A 26,639-nucleotide genomic window follows, 5' to 3' on the forward strand; every position below is an offset into this window, starting at 1 on the left:
TGTGTGTGTGTGTGTGTGTGTGTGTGTGTGTGTGTGTGTGTGTGTGTGTTTAGGAAGGAAGGAGGGTGACAGAGAGATAACCTTAAGCAGGCTCCACTCCCCGCACAGAGCCAGACTCAGGACTCAATCTCACAACCCTGAGATCACCACCTGAGCCGAAATCAGGAGTTGCACACTTAACTGAGGGAGCCACCCAGGCAGCATGCCTATGCTCTCATTTAAACACAGGCCAAGCTGAGGTGGTTTCCCCTGCTAAAGAGTAAGGGATCCTGGGGCTGCTGGTGGCTCTGTCTGTGGAGCACACGACTCTTGATCTCCCGGTTGTAGGTTTGAGCCCCATGCTGGGTGTAGAGATTACTTTAAAAAAAAATAAAAGCTTAAAAAAAATAAGGATTAAGAGTTCCTGTTCTGGGGCACCTGGGTGGCTCAGTGGGTTAAGCTTCTGCCTTTGGCTCAGGTTGTGATCCCAGGGTTCTAGAATCGAGCCCTGCCCGAATGGGGCTCTCTGCTCAGCAGGGAGCCTGCTTCCCTTCCTCTCTCTCTGCCTGCCTCTCTGCCTACTTGTGATCTCTGTCAAATAAATAAATAAAAATTTTTTTTAAAAAAAAAGGAAGAAAAATTCCTGTTCTACCCACCTCCCAGTGTGTTGTTGACACGCCCAGTGCGGGAGAGATGGGACAAAGTCATGCCAACCTGAAATCACCAGGCAAAGGTTAGGTCACCTATACACCTTATCCGACAGTAATCTGCCGGGATTACAGTGTGAGAAGCGACCTATTACCTCCTCCAGTGAAGACATGGTTCCCAGTTGTACGAGAAAGATCGCCTTCTTTTCATTCCTCCCAGCCGATTCCACGCCTTCTTGTTCTGCAAAAGGCCTGTGGAAAACGATTCTGTGGAAAAATACATTCAGGAAATGCTGCTTTAGAGTCTCCCCCTAATAGAATCACAATCTATGTTAATATTTTGAAGGCGCAGAGAAAATTTGCCCTTTATAAAAGAGACTGCTTAAAAAAAATTAAAATGAAAGAGACTGCTTGCCCATTTCCCAAATGTAATTGACAAAGAATTACCCCCCGCCCCGCCAACGATTGTTAATATCCCTTGGTTATGTTCTAAAGGGAGAGATGACACGCTTCTCTCATTTTGGGCAACATGCAAAAATGTGTTTTTCCGAAATTTTTCTCCTGACCTTTAAAAATGTCTCCTGTTTTGAACAGAAATTCAGATGAAAACGTCCTTCCCCTAACGGTTTCCTTAGCATTGGGGAGCAAAAAGAAAGAAGAGCAGTTTCTGGGTCCTTCTCATTAGCCTATTTCTGTTTAAATTCCTCTCTGTTACAGTTCTCTTTCCACTTATAGCAGGTCACCATGTGATAGAGCCAGATATACCCTGGGACTGTACCAGAACCGCACGCCCAGTGGCCTCTTGAAGTTAGGCAAAAAGCTGGAAGTAATTTTCAGCTATCCTGGCCACTCAGCCTCTTCCCAGCCTGTTCTTATTACAAGGACCACTGGGCAGAACTGAACTCTGCCAACAAGCAATTGCAGAACCATCAAAATTTAGAGCGCGGAAGGATGTAAACCTCTGATGCCGAGTAGGCACTTTTAGCCTGGATCCCCCCAGAGCAGGTCCTGAAGACAGCCTCCGTGCAGGAAGTGTGTATGGGAAGGAGTCTCAGAGAGCAGCAGTGCGGGGCTACAGAGGGGCAGAGACAGTGGGGAAGCCTGCCCAATGGCATGGTCAAGTTGGCTTCTCCCAGGGGCGAGAAAGGTTCATCCCAGGAAGTGCTCAGAGGAGCTTGCCGAACGCATCCCAGAACTTACCTTTGGGACAAAAGGCTCTTGGACCTCATCCGTCTTGGGTGAGCCTGTGAGAGTCAACCCCTGAGCTTCTGGGCTGTGCCTCCAGGAGAGCTGAGGTATAGGAGTCCCATGCCCTGTGGGAAAAGCCCCAAAGCAGGCAAGAATCGAGAGTTCCTTGGAATCACAGAGGCAAGACACAGTCGGTTGCACCCAAGGGAAACTGGTTGAAACCCATGTACGAAGGGTCACCGCGGCGGCAGTGGGAGAGAGAGCTACCAATGGAAGGACCTGCCGTGGTTATAAGAGGCTTCCAACAGGATGTTCACGAAACTCTAGAAGTTTACCTGAGTGAAGCCCGTCCCCTCACTTCCTCCCTGGTGAGCACTGTGAGACCCGGAAGAGTTAACCAGATTGCTTCAGGAGGCGGCTCTCCTGACTCCCTGTTCCCTGGGGCTTTTGGTCACATGGTACCATCTCACCTTGACACTGGCAGAGCAGGGGGTCATGCAGTTGTACCCACAACACGTGGGAAGAAGTTCAACAGACAGGTCTGGCTTCAATAAGGGTAATCACAACAGAGAAGCAAACGTAAGGTCGAATGGGATCCAGAATTAAATGAGTGATGCAGACAGCAAGGCTCCTTGGAATTAGGACAGCAAGAGAGCTTAAAGGGAAACCGGGCTTCGGAGACCTACTATTGCCACCCGTCATCTGGGCATTTTACACTTTCTGAGTTTGGAACGGAGTAACGTTTTTGTGTCAGGCTTGCAAATTGTGCTTGGTGACTGTCATGGGAGCTGTGGACCCTGTTCTGGGGCTAAGAATAGCTGAGCTACTAATTAGGTTACTTGACGAGTACTGAAAAGGAACTCATCAACTCCAGAGAATTCACAACGGGACCTCCTGGCCAGACTGAGACTGGCTTGAACTCAGACCCTTGTGCTGACCCCCACACAACGACCACCCCTTGCTTTCTCTTACGGAAAACACTAGGATGTACTAGAGATCTCGAAATTTAAATAGTTGAGTACTGGAATTTATCAACTTCTAAATTCAAAAATTGGGGTATCAGAATAAATGAACACACAGCTGTTCAGATACTCAAACATAGGAGTAATGACAAAGAAACGTCATGGAGGGAAGGAATGAAGATCAGGTTTGGAGTGGGCCTAAGACTCGAGGGAAGGTGAAGAGAGCAAGCCGGGGTGGGGGGGCATGGGGGTGGCTCAGTCCGTTAAGCATCTGCGTTTGGCTCAGGTCACAATCCCGGAGTCACGGAATGGAGTCCCGCATCGGGGTCCCTGCTCAGCAGGGATCCTGCTTCTCCCTCTCCTGCTCCCCCTGCTTGTGTACTCTCTTTTTCTGTCCAATAAATAAAATCTTAAAAAATAAAAGAAAGAAAAGAAAACAGCAAGCGAGAGGAATAATAAAGGAAGGATCTCCTAGTGAAATCTAAGCACCACATCTTTTTCCTTCAAGAGTTGGTTCTTTTGTTACTCAGAGTAGGCAACGGTATTCCTTTACCAAAGCACTTGAAGGGGCACCATTGTAATGAGTTAATGTTGATATGGTGCATAGTTCAGTGCCTGGAGCGTAACAGACAACAGTAAATGATCACATGCTAGTACTCCTCTCTACAAGAGAACTTTGTCAGCCTTTCCCACTTCCCTCAGTGTTATTTACTCATTATTCTTCATACTTTTTAAAAACAATACAATTTTGATTTCAGAACATTTTTAGATTTAGGGAAAAAATTGCAAAGATAGTAGAGAGCATTCCCACCTACCCTCCACTGTGCTTTCCGTAATGTTAATGTCTTACATTACCGCAGTAAAATGGGGGGAGGGGGGACTGAGAAGTTAACGTTGGGATGTTACCATTAATTCCTTGCACATTTTAAAAAATCAGCTCCACGTCCAATGTGGGGCTTGAACTCATGACCCCGAGATCAAGAGTCGCATGCTCTACCCATTGAGCCCGCCCGGCGCCCCTAGAATAGCTCTTTTTGAACAAAAGATTCTAACCCGCTGTGAAAACGTGATGTGTTCAGAAAGTGCACTGGCAGATGGCAGAGCTCTTTTGGACATGATGCTTGCCACAGGTGACATTATGAGAGTCAAACTTTTCAAAAGGGGCCCATAGAAACATCCCAGATGAGATCGCTCAATGGGGAGTCTACCAGATGGAATTTACAGGCCTCTATCCTAAACAGATGCTTTCCAGCTGGGAAAGCTCCGACAAGAGCACGCACCCAAATGCATCTAATGGACAGAGCTCTGTGCGTGCATCTGCGTGCGTGTGCACACGCACACACATACACACACACCCCACACTCATACACAGAGCTTTTTATGAACTGAAAATATTTAGATTGCTTAAATATATCCATCACTTAAAAATTAAAATTAATTTCAGGTGTCTGTCACCACCGGCCCAACATTTATTGGATAGACCCGGGAAAGTTGGAGATGATTTTGTATTCAACACCCTTTTGTGTCCAAGTGTAAGGAAAATTGTACCTGTTGTCTGAATTGCCCAATTTGTCAGCATCAAAGGTCCTGTTAGTCCTGAGATAGTCTTTGGGACTAATGAATTCATTTCAGTTCCCACCAAGTCAGTTCTGGGCTACTGACTGGCTTGAAGTGGTTTAAATAGTAACTAACTTCCCTTTGCACAAAATCTTAAGAACACCAGTCAGGTGGCCTCTGACTTCTTGAGCTTTTGACATTCAGCCACCAGAGGCTGCTCTGAGACCATTATCTTGCTTTCACTCTGGGTCCAAACCCCAGTAGGGGAACCTGTAAGGATTGATTTGGCTTCCATCGCTTTGAATTGTCGCCACTCAGTGCAGTTCCCCGCTGGTCTGCAGTTGGAGTAAATGATTAATTATAGCACAGAGCAGGCACTGAAGGAAGACAAAACTACCCATTACTATTGTGCCCTCCTCTCTATTTTTAGACTCTTAATCTTGTTGTTTCTTTTAAGGAAAAGAGAATTGACCAAGACTTTCCTACTGGCCTTCGCTCATTTTGGGGGCTTTTTCTCTGTTACTGTATTTTTAAAGAAGATTCCTGAAGATTTTTTGGGAAACCTTTACTCCACAATACTTACTTCAACATGGTTTCTATTCTTCCACATTTTACCAGCATTTTATGGCTGCTTTCATGCTGTTCTCTCTGTTTTGTTTTGTTTTCTAAATCTTTGTCTTTCTCCCTTATTTAAGTCTTTCTCTTTATCTAACAAATCAAAGATTAAATGAAGGAGTATCTGTAGCTCAGTAAGAAGGATTAAAAATGGTTTCGGTGCCTGTGATATGTTTTGCATTTAATCTTAGACAACTAAGCACTGATTGAAATTGTTGATTGAAGATGAAACTAGTTTCTTCATGTGAAATTGTTTTCAGTCTTTTATGAGCAAAGGCATGATTGTGCCAGACTACGATCAACCCATGGAAAACAACTGGATTTATGTTATTGTTACATATGTCACCCTAATTAGTGTATTTCCATGAGAATAAATTACTACATAAAGATGCAAAGTTTTAAAGCCATGGAAAAATACTAAATTAATAGCTTTGCGGGAGGCAAAGTCACCGATGTATTTCAATGCGGCAATTGTTTAATTCCAGGCTTTAAAAAAATTTTCATTTTTGCAAAATTCCATGGCTGGTTGAAAAAGGTATAATTTAGATATATGTCTTCTTAAAGGTGCTTCATTTTCTAGAGATTACAGGAAAAAAATCTATTGAACTTGCAGGAAAATGGATACCAATTTTGTTCATTTCCATCTGTCGTCCAAGATGAACATCTCAAGGTTTCTTTTGCACTGCAAAGAAATTCTTGAGATACCATGAGACATTCCTAAATGTTTGGTGCCATTGTATTCATAGAGTGGAACAATCATTAGAAGCATGTGGAAGGTTTTTGGAATGACGTCTGGAATGATATTTCTCCTAAGTGTAATCGTAAAGGTGGCGATCCTTACCTAATAAACTCCCGGCTAAAGTAAGAAGCAGGGTGTCTTGTGTTTTCAGGTTTTTGGGCAGCGTAACAGCTCCATGCTGCATTCCTTCCGAAAAGCAGGTTCCACTTTTCAACTTGCCCCTATTCAGGGGCGAACCAGAAGTCATTTGTCCATGAAGAATGCCTTATTAAAGCATCGTGACTCAAGATGGCACACGTTTCCTCTCGGTTTGCGTGCCTGACCATCGACTTCCCAAGCATCACGTGCGAGGGGAGCCCTGGAAGGAAAATAGACCCACCGAAGTAGCATCAGGCCAGCTTTGTGGGAGGCAGGAGCGGCCTGTCGGAACAAAGACGAGGGAGGTAGGCACAGAAGACTGTCACGTGGCCCTGGGCCCTGGGAGCCTGGCAGACGCAGCGTGTGACTCATAGTTGTGACTCATTGTTAAACATGCCGAGGACAGACAAATTCCAGGCGAGTGAAGCATCCGCTGATTGAAGTGGATAGTCCGGTGGGCTGGGTGAGGTTGGCCTTACCAGCTTTTCCTTAAGGAACTCCCACGCCGCTTCCAACTGCTCCTGGGAGACGTATTCCAGGCGCACAGAGCAGCTGCATTAAGATACAATTGTTAGCATTAAAGACAGGCGCTTAAATTAGTGTAATCCTCAAGCCAGGTGTACCTCACTTAAATTGCACGGGCTCTAAAATACCAGCCTTCAGTTTAAAAAAAAAAAAAAAATGTAGCCATGGCAACCTTTTTGTCAAGGGAAGAGTCACCTGAAAAGGATACACATCTCTTCATAGAAGCAGGGGACAAGAGAACCCTGTTAGGTAACCAGGGATGATATTACTGGGATTTAGATTTAATTAGGGGCCTGATTCAGGAGAAGGGGCTTTTGAGGACGTTTTTACAACTTACGGGCTTATTTCCAGCAGGATGTGTTCTCGGGCCTTCTGTATCACCAAAGACTTCTTACGTAGCAGGCTTTCACTAAACTACGCTGCAGTAAGTACTGAAAAGGAGATACCAGGAAGTGACTTTTGGGGTTTCAGATATTTAGGAATGAAGCGTAGCCCTCCTCTTCACCCTGCCCGTGGTGTGCCTGCCATTTTCTCGGAAAGATCCTCCGTTCGCGTCCGCAGTGGCTGCGTCCCAGGGTTTGGCTGCAGAGGGGTCTGGGGTGGTCATTTCGTGCACATTTGCCACCAGAAGGGACGCAGGGCCATGTGTTTCTGCTGCGAGGTGACCGAAACCAGCCCGTTTCCAAACGGCTCTCTCGGGCGGAGTGGCCTTTCCTGTCGTCCTGTTCCGTGGTGGGCTGCGGGGCAAACCCGGGAGCTGGGCTTCGGCTGGGATCTGTCCACACACTGAGAAAAGGTGCAGGAGAACTTTAGAACCGAGGAGGCTGCCGTCTCAGCTTCCCCCAGCTCTGCGGTCACGAGTGCCAGGTGAGGGAGAACGTTTCCTCTACTGTCAGGGCCGTCAGCGGGGCCTGTGAATGAAACCGACAAAAGTGAGATTAACAGGACGAAAGGCCCACGAGGTTTTAGTATGTATGTGCGCAAGAGCTCAGGGAGAAGGGGCAGGACTCAAAGAAGCAGTGAGAGTGGAGGGTTTCTGTGCCCTTTTTACAAAGAAAACAAGGTTTGGGCTTCAAGGATCGCTAAAATGTAGGTAAATGACGAGGAGGTCTCCGCGGGCACGACGCGCAGGGAAGGGGTATATTAGTATGGTCTGCTCATGCAAACCCATCTCGGTGTCGACACCCCGTCTTCTTCCATGAGAAGACTCACTCTTCTCTCCCCCCACTCCGGAGGTGGGGAGCACCTTCCCCCAAGGGAAATTTATACCATGATTTTAGGCAGATAAGAGGGCACGGAGAACTCTTCCTGCAGCTGTTGCTTCTTAGCTGTCTTCTTATTTTTTTTTAAGATTTTATTTTTAAAGATTTTTTATTTTAAAAAGATTTATTTATTTGACAGGCAGAGATCACAAGCAGGCAGAGAGGCAGGCAGCGAGAGAGGAGGAAACAGGCTCCCCACCAAGCAGAGAGCCCGACTTGGGGCTCGATCCCAGGACTCTGGGATCATGACCCGAGCCGAAGGCAGAAGCTCAAAGCACTGAGACACCCAAGCGCCCCTAAAGATTTTTATTTTTAAGTCACCTCTACACCCAACGTGGGGCTTCAAACTCACAATCCTGAGATCAAGAGCTGTGCGCTTTGCTGCCTGAGCCAGCCAGGCGCCCCAGTTTTCAGTTGCCTTTAGTACAAAATAATCCAGATGCCAAAATGGCATATTTGCAGGGAGGCAAACACCTAAGCTCGAGTATGAGCCAGTGGCAGTCCAGGCTGGCTTCATGGGCAAGCAGGCAGTCACACCAGGCCCCGGCTCGGTTTAATGAATGGGTGTGACTGCCTTCCAATAAAACTTTATTTATGGACCCTGGGATTTGAATTTCATATACTTTTCCCATGACTTGAAATAGAATTCTTTTGATGATTTTCTTCGACCATTTGAAAACCGTAAGAACCGTTCTCCACCGACCGTGCAAGAACAGGTGGCCGACAGGAACTGGCCCGAGGGCTGGAGTTTGAGAAGCCCAGATAGGGAGAAGAGGTTCACAAACCTGGGGCACAGCCCCACCCGGGAACTCGTCAGAAGCGCAAATTTCCAGGCCTCACTCCAGACCTGCTGAATCAGGTGGGGTGGGGCGGGGTAATTGTGTTTTAACGAGCCCTCCAGGGAGCTGTGACACACAAAAGCCGATGATCTAGACCAAGCCAAGGTTCTCCACCTTGGGCTGCTCATTCTAATTCCCTAGGGGAACTTAAAAAAAAAAAAAAAAAAAAACCAACCTCCCCACCCAGACCCAGCCCAGATCAATTAAATCAGAATCTCAGGGACTGAGACCCTCCCACCGACACCTTTTATTTTTTTTTAATTTTTAAAAAGACTTTATTTATTTATTCGAGAGGCAGAGATCACAAGTAGGCAGAGAGGCAGGCAGAGAGAGAGGAGGAAGCAGGCTCCCCACTGAGTGGAGAGCCCGATGCGGGGCTCGATCCCAGGACCCTGAGATCATGATCTGAGCCGAAGGCAGCGGCTTAACCCACTGAGCCACGAAGGCACCCCTCACCGACACTTTTTAATAACTTTTAAATCTCTTTTCCTGGTGATTTCAAAGGGCAGACGAGTCAGCTGATGCTTTGATTGTGCAGATAAGGACACCGGAAGCTCGGAGTGAGGGACTTGTCTGAGAGACGCAGCCAGAGGAAATAGGTGCGGCATAGTCCATTTCAACTTTTCTAGAGGCAAGGGTGTTACAATAGTATGTTCGGTGGTGGAACGTGTTTGCCAAAAGCTTCGGGGGTCGTGTTATCTTTTATTACTAGTGCTGATTAATTTTAAAACACAGCTGGAAACTTGCCCTAAATAAAATGAAAACTAGTTTTCGAAACTCATTAGGCCAGAGGATGTGACTGTAATGGGAAGAAATAAGGCGCAGAGGCTCGGACAGTCCCATCTGCAAGAACTTGGGGCTGAGGCGAGACTTCCATGATCCAGGTGGAGGGCAAAGGGCCAGCAACGGAATCTCATTGCCGACCCTGGGGCTACTTGCCAGTGGATCTGAGCGTTGGGTTCCTGTTCTGTATCTACAGCACGCGTAAATAAGTTATAGTCTTAAATGTCACTAAGGACAGTGAGAAACCACCATTATACACTTACGGCGGTCTTCTGACTCTTAAGGACTCCTATGCCTTGGGTATATTTTTGTTTTGTTTTTCTTATTTTAAGTAGGCTCCATCACGTGCGTGGGGCTCGAACTCACAATCCTGAGATCAGGAGTCTCACGCTCCGCCTACTGAGCCAGCCAGCCGCCCCCCACCCCCGGTGTTTTTAAGGGGAGCTTTCGAAGGCTGAATGCCTTGTTCAGATGTTCTCAGCAAAGGTAGCCCCGTCTCTGCACATACCCCAGAAGGAAGAACACAGGCTGTGCACCCAAAACAGAGCTGGCAAAGGTGAGACACAGATCGAAATGGAGTCACACGGTGACTAAGTAGTTTCGCAAACGCATGAGTGACCATTGGGCATTTTCTTGTTTTAGTTGTTACCGCATCATCACATGAACTACAATTTTTGCGTGTTTACCCTGTGCTGTGTTCTCTGTGGCTAAGAGCATGCTTCCAGGGGCCAGTCAGCCTGAATGTGTAAACCAGGAACCGCAGCCTCCTAGCTTTACGACCTCAGCAAGTCACTCTGCCTCTCTGTGCCTCAGTTTTCACTACTGGCGAATGGGGACACTAGGAGTACCCCTTCTCCTGGGGGCAAAGGAGAATTTAACGGGCTCACAAGTGTCTGGCATTTAGTAGGCCCTCTGTAAATGTTAAATAATAGTATTTTTTTTAAAGATTTTATTGATTTATTCGACAGACAGAGATCACAGTAGGCAGAGAGGCAGGCAGAGAGAGAGGAGGAAGCAGGCTCCCTGCTGAGCAGAGAGCCCGATGCGGGGCTCGATCCCAGGACCCTGGAATCATGACCTGAGCCAAAGGCAGAGGCCTTAACCCACTGAGCCATCTAGGCGCCCCTAAATAATAGTATTTTGAAACAAATTGCTTTATTCAAATCACACCGACGTTGAGGGAGAATAAGCAGATGAGCCACGTTCACACGGTTATTAAGTGACAAAGTTGATATTTGGACTGAGGCCGTTTCTGGAATAGGTGCTTCTAGCCACATTGCTGTGCTGCATTGACTGGGAACAATAAATCAAGTACTACGGGCAGCGTTTTTTTTCCATGTGTCGTATAAACTTTTTGGCTTGGTTCACATTCATTAGCAACATATAGATATCTATAGATCGTTAACCCTCCATGGGCTGCACGCTTTCCTAACTATGGAACTGAATCACAGAAACATATTCCAATGGGAAAGCCTTGGAGAAATTCTGAATGAAGAAGGAAAACCTCATTTACGGTCCTAGAGAAATGGCCCTAGCACTCATGTCCCGCCCTGCAGCAGCGACCTCTTTCTCCATGAGGAGTCCCCATCAATAGGCACCATGTGGGATATTTTTTTCCTCCTGTCTAGAAATGATCAAATGAACACACCCCGAATTTGGAGAGCCATTGAAGGTGAATAAAAATCACTAGAGTGCTTCACTGGGTTTTCAAAGATAACGGTGAACTCCGGACTTACCTTGAACGTGCTGTGCGACATGCTTTGGGAGGCGGATTGAGATTGGCGATTTCAGAACCAAACCAAAGCAAGCCGTGAATCCCAAACACTCCCGTATGTGGCACAGGGGGTTGAGGGAGCCCTGCGGCACCTCTTCCCAAAGGAGAGCGGCACCAGGGACCAGGGTGGCAGCACCACGTGCCAGAAAGAGCACGAGTTTCGGAGTCAGAGAGATGGGTTTGTCACATACACCCCAGAAACTTGCTCCGTCTTCAAGAGGGCCCGACGCATACCAGGTCCACGAGAGACCGCGATTCCTTTCACCTCTCGTTCCCTGTAGCACAAATACTCGCGCATCTCTCTAGTGCAGATGTCCCCTCCTCAGAGTGAGCTTTCACTCCCTTAGACCTCTTAGAGCAGAGTGTATCAGCTGGTTTTGAATTCCTTTAATTGCATGAAATTAATTTGCCCATAGATGACCATAACGAAATTATCTTTTCCCCCCACACAGAGATCATTTAGGAGAAATATTCTGATATGACACAGATAGAGCTCCACAGAAGGGAGCTGTTCATTGTGTGATGTTCTTTAAATCACTCACATTAAAAGTATTTTTAAGTAGTGGCACCGTTTATGAAATAGACAAGTAATGGAAGCTCTTCCTTTTGGAAATTATTAAATCGAAGGAGAAATAAAATGAAGCTTCATTTGAATGCAGTTCCTGAGACATTTCAAATAGCTCTTTAGTGAAAATGGAGAAAGGCAAGGCACTGCTACTCAGCGTTCGCATTTTTTCCCTTGCCTCCACTCGATGTGTTTATCTTGCATCTTGTATCAGGGGAGTAGTAGAGGAAAGCCTATCTCAGTCTGCGTGAATTTTCCTAAGTGGTTCCCAGCAGAGGAAAAACTCATCATGAGCCATCTAGTTATAAGGAAATAAAGGCAACTATTCTTTTTTTGGCTATGAAAAGGAAGTTAAAAACAACAACAACAACAACAACAACAACAAAACCAAACCAGCCCGATCGGTATCTAGCAAAGGAAAGAGGCGTGTAAGCCATGGTTCTGGCTCATCGTGAGTTTTTCCTCTGCTGGGAACCACGTATTGAGCCGTGCCAATCAGGGGAAAAAAATACAGCCATTTCAGCAGTCTTTCTCTGCATCTGAGAAGTGTCAATCTAAAGGATAAAGCATTGTCTTTTTACAAGCAAGGAGCGCAAATCCTGTTCAAAGCTTCTTTTGATTAAAATTTCTATTCACCGTCTGTCCATGTGATTATCAATGAACCAGCCTGATTTGCTTGTTTCTAACATATAAAAACTGAGATCTGGGTCACAAAAGTAAATGTCTTTTTAATCTCTAAGGCTAATTTAAAAATCAGCTTTGAGCATTAAAATATTAAAGGTTTGAGAGACTAACTCTTTTCTTATATAAGAAAAATAAGGGAGAGGAAAGAATAAGAAGTAAAGTGATAATAATATAAAGAAGCGTGGCCAGTCATTCCTAGCCATACTTAAACCCAATTTAAAAAAATGAATTTAAATCAAGAATGATGCCAATTAGGAATAAAAAGAAAAAAATTTTTTAATTAGTCTAATGAATTATTAGGACGTCCGGGTTGTAGGATTTTGATTCCTTGAGATCTAAAAGAATGTTCATCTAAAACAGTTTGGATCAGGGCTGTCTCATACATGTATTTGCCGCTACGCATGGCAAATCAGTCATAAACTTGGGGCAAAGTAAATCCATGGCAGGGGAAAGAGGAAATGCCAATCAGATCATATGTGCGTGACGTGGTGACATTGCCCTTGAGATTTAGCTGGGGCCATCAGGCATGTAACTTCTCGAATGCTCTACCCTGACTCTTTGGTTAACTATGAGCTAGATAATCATAACATACTGCTAATACAGGAAGTGAGTTTAAGGACAAGAAATTGGTTGCATCACCAGTACGTATCTTTTTGTTTGTTTTTAATTATTTTTAATTTTTATCAAAGTAATATATCTTCAAAGTACAAATATACTAAAGACTTGTAATAAAAACAGCCGTCCCCCTCCATTCTAGGAGCAATCCCTTTTGACTTGTAAATATTTCCTCTGCTATGGACTTTGATATTTCCCAGAATATGCTTTTATTGCTCTTTCTTGGCCTATGAATTTTAGACCTTATCTTTCATATCCTGCACAGGATCAGGAAGAAATGACCTCTGTTCCCCCCCCCCCCCCCCCCCCCCCCCTCCCCCCCACAAAATTGTGTCAGTTAGGACTGTGTTCCTCTGCGAACACAAACTCTGAAACACGGGCTCACACAAAGTAGCGATTTATTTTTCTCACCAAACATGAAGTCAGGGCTCATGCGGAGACTCTAAGATGTCCTCGGGAATCCAGGGTCCTCTGTTCTTTCCTGTTGTCCAGCTTGACCACATGTCCTGTCCCTCTCGTGGTGACACAGCGGCCCCAGTCCCTCAGACGCTGCATCCGTACCCCTGGTAGGGAAACTGGGAAGGCCGAAGGGCAAACTGTGTGTCTCCCCGAAGAGCTTTCCCAGGAGATTGCCACAGCAGCTTCTATTAAATTTCCATTGGCCATACAGTGTCCCATCACCACCCACACTTGCCAGGGAGACTGGGAGATGCGCTTCAGCCGGCCACATTTCTGCCACCAAATACACTGAAGTTCTGTTGGAAAGAAACAAGGGGAAGGTGGGAACTGGATTGGCTCCCAGTCGTCTCTGCCGCAAGATGTAGATCAGAGTTTGCTGCCGATTGAAGGAGTGTCCTAGGACTGGGTTTCTTTTCATGTGCACTCTTTCGCTTTCTGGAATGAATAATAGTGTCACCTTTTGCTTATATCCATGTGCACCCGTTCATCCTCAGATGCAATCTCTCAGTATAATTTCCCCCCCTGGAGGCCTCTGTCCAGGAGTTGTCCATCTTTCTGCTCCAGCTTGGATGGAGGCCTTTTTAGAACTATAACACCCATCATCTTCGCTTCTCTTTATGTTGGCTCATCTTCCTCGGTTTAATTCCCTCCTTTTGCTAGAACACATCTTTTTGAGTGGATTCCAAAGAAAGAGTAGAAGGGATGCAAAAATTCTGAGTCCTTCTATGGAAAAAATTGCATTCTATCCTGACATTTGATGAATAGCATGACTCGGTATAGAATCGTCAGTTAGAAATCCTTTTATCTCGAAGTTTTATAGCTCCTACCTTCCGGTGTTGCAGTTGAGAAGCACGTAATAAATCTATTAGCAAGATTTCATTATTTATAGAGAAGAGAACCTTTTGCTGATGGCAGTTTTGAAATTATTATTATTATTATTAGTTGCAACAATTCAGTAAACATTTATGGACCTTATTGATTACATATTGTGTGCTTTTATATTAACAAGTCCATTGGCCAAGCTGTAGTACCCATTATTCACTCAAACTCTAATCTAGGGGTTGCTGTGAAGGCATTTGTAGATGTGGTTAACAACTATAACCTTTAAGTAAAGTAGACTACCTTTGAGAATGTGGGTGGGCCTTGCCCAATCAGTTGAAGGCCGTAAGAGCAAAACCGAGGTTTCCCTGAGGATGAAGAAATTTTCCCTCGGAACTACAGGATGAGCTCCCGCCAGCCTGCCCTACAGATGTCAGACTTGCCAGTCCTCAAAATCATCGAAGCCAAGTCCTTGAAATAAATCTCAAGATACATGTTATATATCTGACTGGTTCTATTTCTCTGGAGAACCCTGACTGATACAGGCCTCATTGACCTCAAAATCTAGGAAAGGGGTTAATAAGATAAGTAAAAAAATACATTATTATAATAAGGTTTTTGCTAATTTAAGCACGATATTATAGCAAAGAAAGTAGATGACTTGGAAATTGAAAAATTACTTTAGGGAAGTAGGATATTATTGTGTTGACATGAAGCAGAAGGTTTAACTGGGAGTGTAGAGAATATTTGACAGCAGGAGGAGTATATAAAAATCATCACCAAGTTCATGCATAAACCTTTACCAGATTACTAAGAGGAAGATAAAGAAGGATCAGCCGTATTTAATCCATCAACAAAAACTAGGAAATGTCAAAATATTTCACCTCTAAAAGCAGAGAATTATTAAATGTTAAGTTAAGATTAAAATTTTAAATAGCATGATTTGTTTTAACTTCTTAATTTTCCAGTGAGGAGATATCAAGTTCAATGTATTGAAAACCATGACCGGTGACCAGTTAGTCAGCTCTGTCCTGTCTGCAAGTCTGCCCTTAGGGTACATTTTCCAAACCTATTTCTCATGGTGTGTCTATTCCTTCCATTTTTGTATTCACAGATTTCTTTCCTTCTTTCCAGAATCTTGTCATCCAAAACACTAAGACATCAAGAGTTATAAAAAAAAACTTTCCCGCTCCTGATTTTATCTGTCTTGGTCCACCAGGTTGCTAACACAAAGCACCACAGACTAGGGGATTTATAAACAACAGAGATTTATTTCTCACATTCTAGAGGCTGGAAGTCCCAGATCAAGGTGTGGGCATGTGGGGTGGAAAATAAGAGCCCACTTCCTGCTTCAGACAGCTGTCTTTTTGCTGTGTCCTCCAGAGGCAAAGGGGGAGACAGCTCTCTGTGATCTCTTTCACAAGGGACTCGCATGGTTCATGACTTTCCACCTTCATGACTTTTTTTTTTTAATAAATGAAGGTTTTCTTTTTTTTTTTTTTAAGATTTTATTTATTTATTTGAGAGAGAGAGAGAGAGCATGAGAGGGGAGAAGGTCAGAGGGAGAAGCAGACTCCCCATGGAGCCGGGAGCCCGATGTGGGACTCGATCCCGGGACTCCAGGATCATGACCTGAGCGGAAGGCAGTTGCCTAACCAACTGAGCCACCCAGGCACCCCCACCTTCATGACTTAATTGCCTTCCAAAGATAGCCCCCCACCTCCTAATACCATCACATTACGGTGAGGATTTCATCATATGCATTTTGGGGCAGCACAAACTTTCAGTCCATAATTTGCCCAATTGTCCCGTGAAAATTGGAGTTAAACTGGGACTCCATCAGTGAGCTTACCAGCCACATGGACACCAAAAATGGACTCCAAATGGCATCTATGACCAGTGCTTCTGGTATACCATGTTGCCGCCATCAACCAACTCAAAGAAACTAGCTTAAGGAGTACCTACGTCCACTGAGTAGAGGCTTGTTGCATTTTTGTGACCTCCTGTAAGAATTATAGGTGGGGTTTTCTTTTCTTTTCTTTTCTTTTTTCTAAGCTGGGCCTTGCATTGTTACCGACGTGAACTACCTTCCCTCATTCCCTCAAGTACAGTGTTCCTCCAGCCGCTGTTAAGTATAAGGCAACCAGGTTTCTGGAACTTCTATGGGAGAGGAAATACTGTCTTTTCACAGACCCCAGAGACTGCACTTGCACCAAGCACACTTCCCAGGTGGCTGACTGGCCAATTTCAGCTTGGTTTTCACTGACTTTTAATGACGTGTCCTGACCCATATTTCAATAAACTCTACAAAGTTACTGATAGCCAACCATGATTTACTTACACAAATGCTAATAGCATAGGCTTTGACCTCAGCAGAACACAGAACGAGGCTGTCCAGGTCCTGCTAGCTCTCCTGTGAGGAGCCATGCTCATGGCCAGCCACGTCCAGTAGGGCCTGCCCAGGGCCACCTGCCCACGCTTCTATGTGACATTTACTGTGTAGGTGTGTTTATACCCAGACCTGCACATGACCACAGAGGACTGTTGTCTAGACTACTTTTTTTCTTTTTCTTTCTTTCTTCCTTTCTTTCCTTCTTTTCTTTTCTTTTCTTTCTTTCTTTCTTTCTTTCTTTTTTTTTTTTTTGTGGTCTAGGCTACTTTTTATGGACTGTCAATACCACAACATTGCTTCAGCTGTCATTTGCAACACTGTTTCTGTGCTTGTATCACTTTACTCACTTATGCTATTCCCAATAAGTGGAATAATAATAAGTGGAATAATGCTCGCTTAGGGACAACCCCCAAAGGGCCATTTATTTCATTAGAAGCTTTAAAAATTATACAAAAAAAGTCCAAAATAATTGTATTTGTTTATTTATAAATGAAAAAGACTTCATTTTTTTTACACTATCCACTTTCTTTAGGTGTTTCTGGACATTTCTGGAAGCAGCACATTTTACAACAAAAAGCCGAGTTATACTGATCTCAAACACTTGCTTCCTAGTACGGCAATTTATCACAAGAAGATCTTGGGTTATTTACCTTGCCTTGATGATCTTGTCTGTTCCTCTTAGCATGACAGTGGTGATGTCTACTTTTTGGTATTTTGGTGGAGGGTAAATGGCGCACATTGTGAAGAACCTGGCAACATGCTTGGCTCACAGTAGGCACTCGTAAGTGCTGTTTGTTAATGACACCACCTTTCGTGTTCCTGCCTTAGTGCATAATGAGAAGATGGCCATCACCAAGTACTGTCTTTCTTCCCAGTGGATATGCCCTCCCATTGACTTCCCGGGGATTATTGTATATATTCCTCCTGGAGATCTTTGGAATCTATAGCTGATAGGATGTGCAAGTATGTGGGTGCAAAAGCGTGGGATGCCTTCATACAAAAACGTAAACAGCGTGGCGTCTCAGAAATACGTCCATGAAGCTGAAGTTCTGTTTTAGAAGGCTGCCCTCTAGACTTTCACTCTGGTCTGTTTGTGGCGCTCAGACGTGGGAGCGGGAGGACGGAGGATGGCATTGTGCATATTGTTTTCATAAATACAGAATAGATATGACATTATGGTAAAAAGGTAACTGTCAGAGTTTCTCCGAGCGTCTTTTCCCTTCCTTGCTGTGGCAGTGGCGGCAGGCAGATGGGGGCCCATGTCTTGGGGAAGCTGCCCATTGGATCGCGTTCTCTCCCAACGCACGCTGGTTGACCACCTACTGCACGGCAGGTACAGTGTGAGTGGCTGGGCTTGCGAAGATGAATGGGAAGCCATTCTCGTCCTTGAGAGTGTTACAGTCTCATAGGAGAGAGAGACTCAAGAGTGGAGGATGACAGTATCCCATGGAAGTGACCATCGTGGTTTGCTCAAGCTGGTGCTTACCATGTCCTGATTCGGCACTGCTCTTTTCTAACTCTGTGTTCAGTGTCCTCATGGTGGGAAAGGAGGGAGTATTTACCGCATGGAAATCGACAAAGGCTACTACTGCCTGCTTTCTGAGCATAGAGGAGGGCGGGGATTAATTTGTCTTGGGCGTTGGGAAAGCACAGAAGAGGGGTGACCTTGGAGGATGGTAGGGGAGTGAGTAAAAGTGAAGAAAGATGGATGAAACTCGGAAAAGGCGAGAGGAGATCCCAGCTCAAGTTTACCTTTGAGATGACGGTCACAGAAGGCAAAGGCAGTTGTGAGAAGCTTCTGTCGAGCGTGAGGAATGAGATGAGTTGCACCTTGGGATTTAATTTAACCCGACTGATACCGAACGGCAGCAGCTCTGGGTAGCTCCCTAGGTCCTGGGGCTGTGGGCACACCTAGAGCAGGAATAGGTGCAGTGTATCTCCAAGTGAATCAGAGTCCTTTGACGGGGGGCGAGGGGACACACAAAAATGCGGATTCCCAGACTCCTCCTCAAACCAGTAGATTGGATTCTCTTGGACAAGGAGCAGAGGCTTTGGGATTTGCATTTTTTAACGGTCTCCCCAGAAGCTTCCTTGCACCCTGTAGCTGGAGAACCATTATTTCAGAGCTGGCACATCCACGGTTCTCAATCTGGCGTGATTTTACCCACCCCGCCCCTGGAGGACATTTGGTAATTGCTTATTATGGATTGTCACGGCTGTGAAAATGCCACCGGCATCTCATGAGCCTAGACCGGCTGCTCAGCCTCCCACAGTGCCAACACAGCACCCTCCGCGGAGAATGATCTGACCCCAAATGGCAATAGTGCTGAGTTCCAGTTCCTCAGGAAGGGCTCCAAAATAAGTACAAGTCAGCTTGTGTCCCCAGGTGGGCCCTTTGCCTACTAAGGTGGGGGACTGGGGTGGGTATGGACTTCTGGGTCGAGCTATTGGGCTGCTGATTTTTCAGAGAATTGGGCAGAGTTCCTACCTACTGAGCCCATGTAGATGACACTCTAGGAACGGCCCATTCATGATCTGCTAATGTGTTATTTTTGCCCCCGATACAAGAATTTTAAAAATCAGTCTCACAAAATTGTGGCCTCTTCTTTGGGAAAGAAAATATGTCACTGGTGCCACACAAAGTGGTCTTTGCTGGCCTTGCGCTTTTCTGAAATCCAAAGGTAGATCTGCATTGAAATCACACTGGCTCAGAGCTGAATGAAGTTACTGTTTACGTGGAGTTAAGAAAGCTGACTTTGGGAATTCTTTTTAAGTCTGGGTTTAAGTTTAGAGGACGCCAGCTAGGTTTTCTCCCATTCTGCTGAGATGATGGCCAGCTGGTCCCTGCTAGTAAGTTCCCCAGATCAGCTCTGTTGGTATGGTGAGTCGTGGTGAGAGGTAGATACTTACCTTAGAAACGGTCTTCTCAAAAAGAAAGAAAGAAAGAAAGAAAGAAACTGTCTTTTCCACGAAACGTCAGTGTTTCTTTTTTTAAAAAAATATTTTATTTATTTGACAGAGATCACAACTAGGCAGAGAGGCAGGCAGAGAGAGAGGAGGAAGCAGGCTCTCCGCCCAGCAGAGAGCCCGATGTGGGGCTCCATTCCAGGACCCTGGGATCATGACCTGAGCCGAAGGCAGAGGCTTTAACCCACTGAGCCACCCAGGCGCCCCGTTTCTTTTTCTAATAACAGTATTATCTGAAATTATGCCTTGGGCCCTTAACAGATAAAGATTCTTGGTCTTTTGTTGCGTTTCACCAGATTCGCGTGCAAGTTCCCATCCAGATTTGGTTTTTGTTGTTGTTGTTGTTTGTTTTTAGACTGGCTGGACGATTCATCTATATGGAAATGAAGTGGGCGGGGCCTCCTCCCAAGGTGTTCTGCCTAACCATTAGGTCTCCTCCCCCACTCCCTCACCCCGGCTACGCCAAAGCAGGACTTCGGGGCCAGATACCCTTTTCAAAAAGATGGTCCGGTCCTGAATGGTGCACTCCCTTGGCTGAAATAATCGTGCGCCTTCCAAAGGATTTCGTGCTTTGGGGGCGCTCCTAAAAGGCCAAGGCTTTGAGGCCCGAAGCTAGTTAGTCAGGCTCTGAGCAGACCCGGAGCAGCGAGATAAGAATAGACCTAACTCATCCTTTACTTTGGGAGCTTTCGCCGTGCTTCCAGCTGCTTCCAGCCATTTAAATCCCGAAAGCTCTGTAATCCTCGCGGAGGCAGCCTTCCTGGCTCCCAGGACCCACCCCTGCCTCCTGATTGGCGGGGCTCCTCCGGGGCCCAAGCCAGCCACCTACGACGTCTCTGAGACCCGATTTGAAATAAGAGCCAGGCGGTCCTCGCTTCCCGGAGCCCGACTTTTCATAGGCTGGGGAAGAAAAGCTTGAGAAACTTGACATTGTCTTGGGCAGAGTGCGTGTAGCAACAGATCAAAGAAAAAGGAAGAAAACGTGCTCTTTGCTGCCTGTGGATCTCACTGAGTTGCTTTTGTCTGGCGGGCTTCTGTTGGGTTTGCTGTTTCCCCTCTGAAGACCGCGGCGTGGGCTTCGAGGCAGCTCGCTCCCTGCCGGATGGGTCATGGAATTCTAAACATGAGGCAGGTAAGCTCGGGGGGCTGCCCGGGCGGGCGGCGAGGGAGGGCGCAGCCTGGGGCCCCCTGCGATGGTGCTCCGGAGAGCTCGCTGGCTTAGCAGATGCCGGTCCGGGTCCGTCCATTGGGCGTGAAGGCGGGGCTGCATTTTCCTAAGGGAACCGAAGAAGCCGATTTTCCGAGCCCCCCCCCCCCCCCCACAACCACTCTTCTACCCCCTCCCCGCTTTGCCTCTAATGGTGATTGGTGATGTCAGCCAGTCATTGTAAAGGGCTTAAAAGCGGTTTGTAGAATATGTAAATCAATTCCAGTTTGCGCTCGCTGGAATGTATTGAGCGGAATCCCTCTCAAGCTTTTAGCCTCTCTCCTACGCTTCGGATTAGAATAAAGATAACTGAATATCCTGAAAAAGAATTACACGGGGCGTCTTATCTCATTTTGGCTTCCCATTCTGAGCACTTAACTGTGTTTATGGCTGAGAAGGCGGAACAAGCCTGAAGTGAGCACAGACAGTCCTTCCAGAAAAATGCAGATTGGTTTTTCTGTTCTAGCACTTTGGAAACCGTGTTGCGTCTGGACGTGAGATGGCAACCCTGAAGCGGGGAGCTAAGAAAGGCTCGGGGTTACTTGAAATGAGTCTTTGAAAGGAATTCTAAACAGGCAGCTTCTTCCGTGGCTTTGGGGCCGAATGATACAATTCCTATCAGCCCAGACAGAGGTTTATAGCTTTACCAGTAAGAAAAGGAAAAGAAAAAAGTGGGTGTGCGCAGCCAAGAAAAGGGTGCGATTTACAACTTATTCAAACTTTGGGAAGACTCTCATGTCAATATGTAAATATCAAGATCACTACTCATAGAAAGGGAAGACAAGATTGGAAAAACATGCTGGGAGGCTGGCAAGGGCGGAGAATTACCAGAGGAGCGTTAATCGCTTTTGCCAGCTCCTGATAAATCTGGGTGGGAAAAGTTAGCATCTGCATTACCACCAGAAAACCTCTTCACTTTTTTTTTTCCTAAGTGGGTTCAGCACACGCCACCCGGAGCACTTTGGGGGAGGTGATTTGCATAGGAAGCAAACTTTCCCTTTGAGGGCCAGGGCGAGGGGTTTAGAACTTTCTGTCCATTTCCTGCTACCTCGGGAGGTGGTGCAGACCGCCCCCCCCCCCACTCCGCTGCACAGCGGACAGGCGCCAAGACCCTCCGTCGCTTACTCCCTAAGCAAGCACAGTTGGCAAGTTGCAGTGAGTACCGAAAAGCGGATTTAGACAAGCAAGTGCCGTGTGTTTTCAATGAATTGCCCTTGCCTTGCTGAACACTGCCGGGCCGAGGCTGAGCTGCTTTCAGTTCCCCAAACCCACAACCCACCCCATTCTTTTTAACACCGAGCAGTCAGATGGAGTGAGGTAAAGGAGCAAGAAGCCCAAATGGAAAGGATCTAAAAGGAAAAAGAGGGAGTGCAAAACAATTTTGACAAAGGTCCATAGCTGGAACAAAGAAGTCATTTGATCCTGTGCGGGGCCACCTGTCCTCTCCTTACTGGGGTCTGAGCTCAGTTTTCAGAATCCCTGTTCCCACACAGTCCCTGTGGAACGGTGGCACTCCCCGTGCCCGATGCCAAGAGGCATGCTGTCTGGCTTGGCACGATTTCCCCCGTGCCTGGCGCGTCGTGGCATTCGTGTAAATTGGAGTTGAGCCTGGTATTGAAGTTTTAAGGGTATGCATGTAATAACTCCTTTGTCATTTAGTGAATGAGCGACTTTTTAATCCTCTGACTACGTGTGCCTCATCATTTTTTGGCCTGTTCCAAGGGTGGGGTGGAGGAGTGGGATGCTGTCGGGGTGGGCGGACGGAAGGAGAGAAGGGGGAAGTCCTTGCTCCTCCAAAGAATCGGGGGCAGTCCAGCGTTTCAAGCGTCTCACACATTGTTCCGCAGCAGCTGTGGAGGGGTGAGGTGGTGGAGTTTGGTGTGGATAAGGCCTAACTTTATTTGAGTTTCTCTTGGGGCAGACTGCTGCGCCCCTGCCTGGGTAAATCACACCCACCAGCCCGTCGGCCAGCCCAGCCGGGCCACCCCAGCCTGGGAGCCCCAGCCAGATTCGCAGCATTAACTATCCAATAGGTCCGTGTGTCATCAGCTCGGCCATGAAATCCAATCTCTTGGCTGAGGAGTGATCCGTCCCCGGGGCTGCACAGTGTGGAACAATGGTGTGGCAGCGCGGAGACCCCTGCCTTGTCCTAGGTATAGCAGGGAGCCGTCCTAGGTATAGCAGGGAGCCGGGAGTCGCCAGCAGAACCAGAAAGCTGCCTGCCTGGAGATGAGATTCAGAGCGGTTTGGCTTTCTGCCAGGGTGGCAGGAAAAAAAAAAAAAACGCATAGAAGGTTAATATTATTTGAGGATTCCTAAGGTCACGCTGCGTGAGAACAAAAGAAAAGTGTAAACCTGATTGGCCTTTATCAGGAAGTAATTTCAAAGCGTGTGCCAATCTTTCTCCGCACTCTGATCCTAAATGGGAAACTTTCCTGAAACTTCCTTGAGAAGGAATTTGCTGTGTTCCCAGGAGAGAGGAAAGGCATGGCCACCTGTTGTGGCGGCCCCAGCTAGAAACAACAGGTTGGCCTGTTCCTTTCTGCAGCTCTCCTCCTCCACACACAGCGCCCGCTCATTGTCCCTGCCCGAGGGAAGAGCAGATGATACTTTCTGGAGCTAGAAAGGAAAAAAAAAACCTCCTCCAGACAAAACTGCCCACCAGACCGAGCTTGCGTTTTTGATATCCTGATGACTTTCCGAAGCGCTCCAAGAGAAGAAGGCGCACGCTGTGATCTCTGGTGGGCTAAAGCAGATCATCGCCTTTTGCCTTAGAACGTGGAGGGGAAGCAGGAGGTCGCTAGCCTGTGCGGTCGGCACCTGCTCGGTTCTTGCCTGGTGCTGTTACCGTGCTGTTACAGGGAAGCTGCGGCTGGCCTGTTCTGCATTCTTCAGATTGGAATTAAAATGCCCAAGGACATCTGGTTTAGTAATGAACATCTTTGTATTCATCTTTCCTAGGAGGATTAGAAAGTCCTTTCCCAACATGATCTATTTATTCTCTGTCACATCCCCAGGAGAGAACGAGGCGGCAGTTTGATCCTCATTGAACAAATGAGGAGGTGAAAGCAGAGAACGGCCAAGTATAAAGATGTGTAGCCGATTAGGAGTGGTTCTGAGGATGAGTCCTACCCACTGCGAAAGGCAGGCTACTGGGGCGCACGGGGGGCTTGGGATTCGAGGTGCTGGAGCTTAAAATGGGACTCGCCTACAGCATCATTTTTTCTTACGGCTCTGTAAGCATCACGTAGTGTCCCGAGTATGTTTGATGGTTTCCTTCATTTGAAAGTCAAGCCTCTAAAAGTTGAAAAGGCATTTCTGTTCTCATTTGTCCCAACACGGAGATAGAAGGATACTGTAACTAACCAGAATTTAAAATATGTATCTGAGAAATGTTCCCTTTCAACAGCTGTTTCAAGTTTTTGCATGTGGTTTGGAGGTCGGTTTGGAGGTCCCGTGTCTTCAACACCCCGTCGAGATGTTCCTGCCTTCCCGGCTATCTCTCCTTTACAGGGAATGTTAGAATCCTAAGACTTGCTGTCAGATTAAAGATTCTTATTGGTCGTTTTGAAACATTCAGGTTGACTTTTCCTTGCCATTCGTTATGACATGCGTTCATAGTTTGCTTGGCTGTGGACCGCGTAGGCTGTGGGCAAATCCTTTAATTGGTAGGTACATGTTATCCGCAGACATTCCAGTGAGTTTTAAGGCCAAGTGTGTATGTGGATGTCTCCTGGCTTTGATCCCTTGTGTGGTAAATCGACATCCAAGGTAGCTATGGCAACCTGCTCTGCGCGGTGTTTCATGAAAGGGGGGGATTGGGTCAGTGGACAAAGAGTGATTTGTTTGATTAGAAGAAGGTGGGGCTGATCAGGACATTTTTTTAACCCACATGCTCTGAGGACCCCAGTTCATCCAAATCATTCGGATTTTTCTCCGTAGGCAGGAAGAATCCATGGTTCGCCACGACCAAAGTATTTTGCAAATGAAATAGAAATGTTTTTCAGTCAGATGGTGGCTACTTCCAAAAATCAACTTACGAAACGAAAGGGAAAGCCAACGTATGATCAGTATCCCTGTTACACTTAGTATGAATGTTCCCATTTTCAGAACTTGGTGGGGTTTTAAAAAAGAAAGACCGTAGTCCGCTCAGGCGGTGTGCATTTCAGTTAGCCACCTGCAGAGGTCGGGCTTGAAGTGTCGATGATGGAAGTCCTGGCCACCGCGGCTGGGAGCTAGCTGATCTGAGGCTCGGAGAATTGCTCTGCTTACTTGGAACAATTAGTTAGCGATTCTTTAATCTTCTGACCAAAGCCACAATGGAAATGAGTTCATTCAAGGAAGAGAATATCAAGTATGCTGTGATTAAAGAAAGGGCTAGGAAGCCAGGTCAAACAGGAATCTAATCTCCCATTTAGATATGGGACAGTTTTATCAACATGATTCTTTCCGGGTCATTATCAATTCCTTTTATTCCACATGAAATTCATCTGGGGGAGGGGGTTGTTCTAGAAGGTTGATTGCCTAGTTTTATGAGGGACCCTTCGGCATCCACAAGACTCCCCCCTCCACCTCCTGGAGGAAAATATCCCTTTGACATAAATTAGAATGGTTAATGGCCTCCAGAAAGTCAGGTGGTGGTAAAGAGGTCAGTAAATTGAGGCACTGAAAAAAAAAATGTTTAGAGAGGACTTTCCTAAAATAACACAACACAAAGCAAACACACAAACAAAACTAAGAACTTACCTGCTTTGTGCTATAAGAAAAATTTTGGCTAAAAAAGGCCAAAAAAAAAAGGAAGATGAAGGTTTCATATGCAGTCAGCTGTTTATGATGAGTAGAGTACATTATTCAAGGGCATTTGCTGAGTACATACAGAATTAATGTATCCAGTAGTCCGTTCATTTAAGCTACTTTAAATGGTTATTATATGCCTTTTTGAGCTACAGACATGATTTTAATATGATCCCTTGCCCTCCAAGGACTTTTTTTTTTTTTTTAAGATTTTTTTTATTTATTTGACAGAGAGAAATCACAAGTAGATGGAGAGGCAGGCAGAGAGAGAGAGAGAGGGAAGCAGGCTCCCTGCCGAGCAGAGAGCCCGATGCGGGACTCGATCCCAGGACCCTGAGATCATGACCTGAGCCGAAGGCAGCGGCTTAACCCACTGAGCCACCCAGGCGCCCCCCTCCAAGGACTTTTGATCTGATGTATAGCTTATTATTTCTGTAGCTCAATGTAGGTTATAATAATAAGTACATTTATATGCATAAAATAAGTACTTTTATAATATTATAAATAATAAGTATATTATGTATAATATACTTATAATAAGTACATTTGTATACTTATAATAAGTGCATTTGTATACTTATAATAAGTGCATTTGTATGGATAAAAATCTGCTTGATAATTTGGTAGCCAAAGCTTTCTTGACCTTAGGAGACTTGACCAATGGTTTGTATTTGTGAAGTTTAGTTAATCTGTAGCCGTATATCATTTGTAGAAAGTTATAAGTTCCTAGTCAAAACACATTTAACATAATTATTAAGTAGTAACTTAACCAGTTTTTATCTTTTTTTAAAGAAGGTCTTTCTATTCTTTTCTTTTTTAAAGGTTTTATTTATTTATTTGACAGACAGAGATCACAAGTAGGCAGAGAGGCAGGCAGAGAGAGGGGAGGAAGCAGGCTCCTCGCTGAGCAGAGAGCCCGATGCGGGGCTCGATCCCAGGACCCTGGGATCACGACCTGAGCCGAAGGCAGAGGCTCAAACCTCTGAGCCACCCAGGCACCCCAGGTCTTTCTTTTCTTTATTTAAGACTGTATTTATTTGATAGCGTGCATGTGAGCATACAAGCAGAGGGAGCACCTGAGGGAGAGGGGGAAGCAGGCTCCCCGCGGAGCAGAGAGCCCGATGCAGGG

General features: G+C 46.0%; 1 protein-coding gene across 5 annotated transcripts in view; it reads left to right on the forward strand.

Moving 5' to 3' along the window:
- MID1 (midline 1) overlaps window positions 1-26,639 on the forward strand; it is a 343,241-nt gene that overhangs the window by 167,282 nt on the left and 149,320 nt on the right. For 4 of the 5 annotated variants that reach the window (XM_059386247.1, XM_059386250.1, XM_059386252.1 and 1 more), the window contains exon 1: window positions 20,341-20,641. The exons of the other annotated variant lie outside the window; for it this stretch is intronic. The gene's annotated coding sequence lies outside the window, so the exon portion shown is untranslated. Of the gene's footprint in view, window positions 1-20,340; window positions 20,642-26,639 lie in introns of those variants that run through there. 5 annotated transcript variants of the gene reach the window in all.

This window comes from Mustela nigripes, chromosome X, assembly GCF_022355385.1.
Source record: "Mustela nigripes isolate SB6536 chromosome X, MUSNIG.SB6536, whole genome shotgun sequence".
NCBI classification, from domain to species: Eukaryota; Metazoa; Chordata; class Mammalia; order Carnivora; family Mustelidae; genus Mustela; species Mustela nigripes.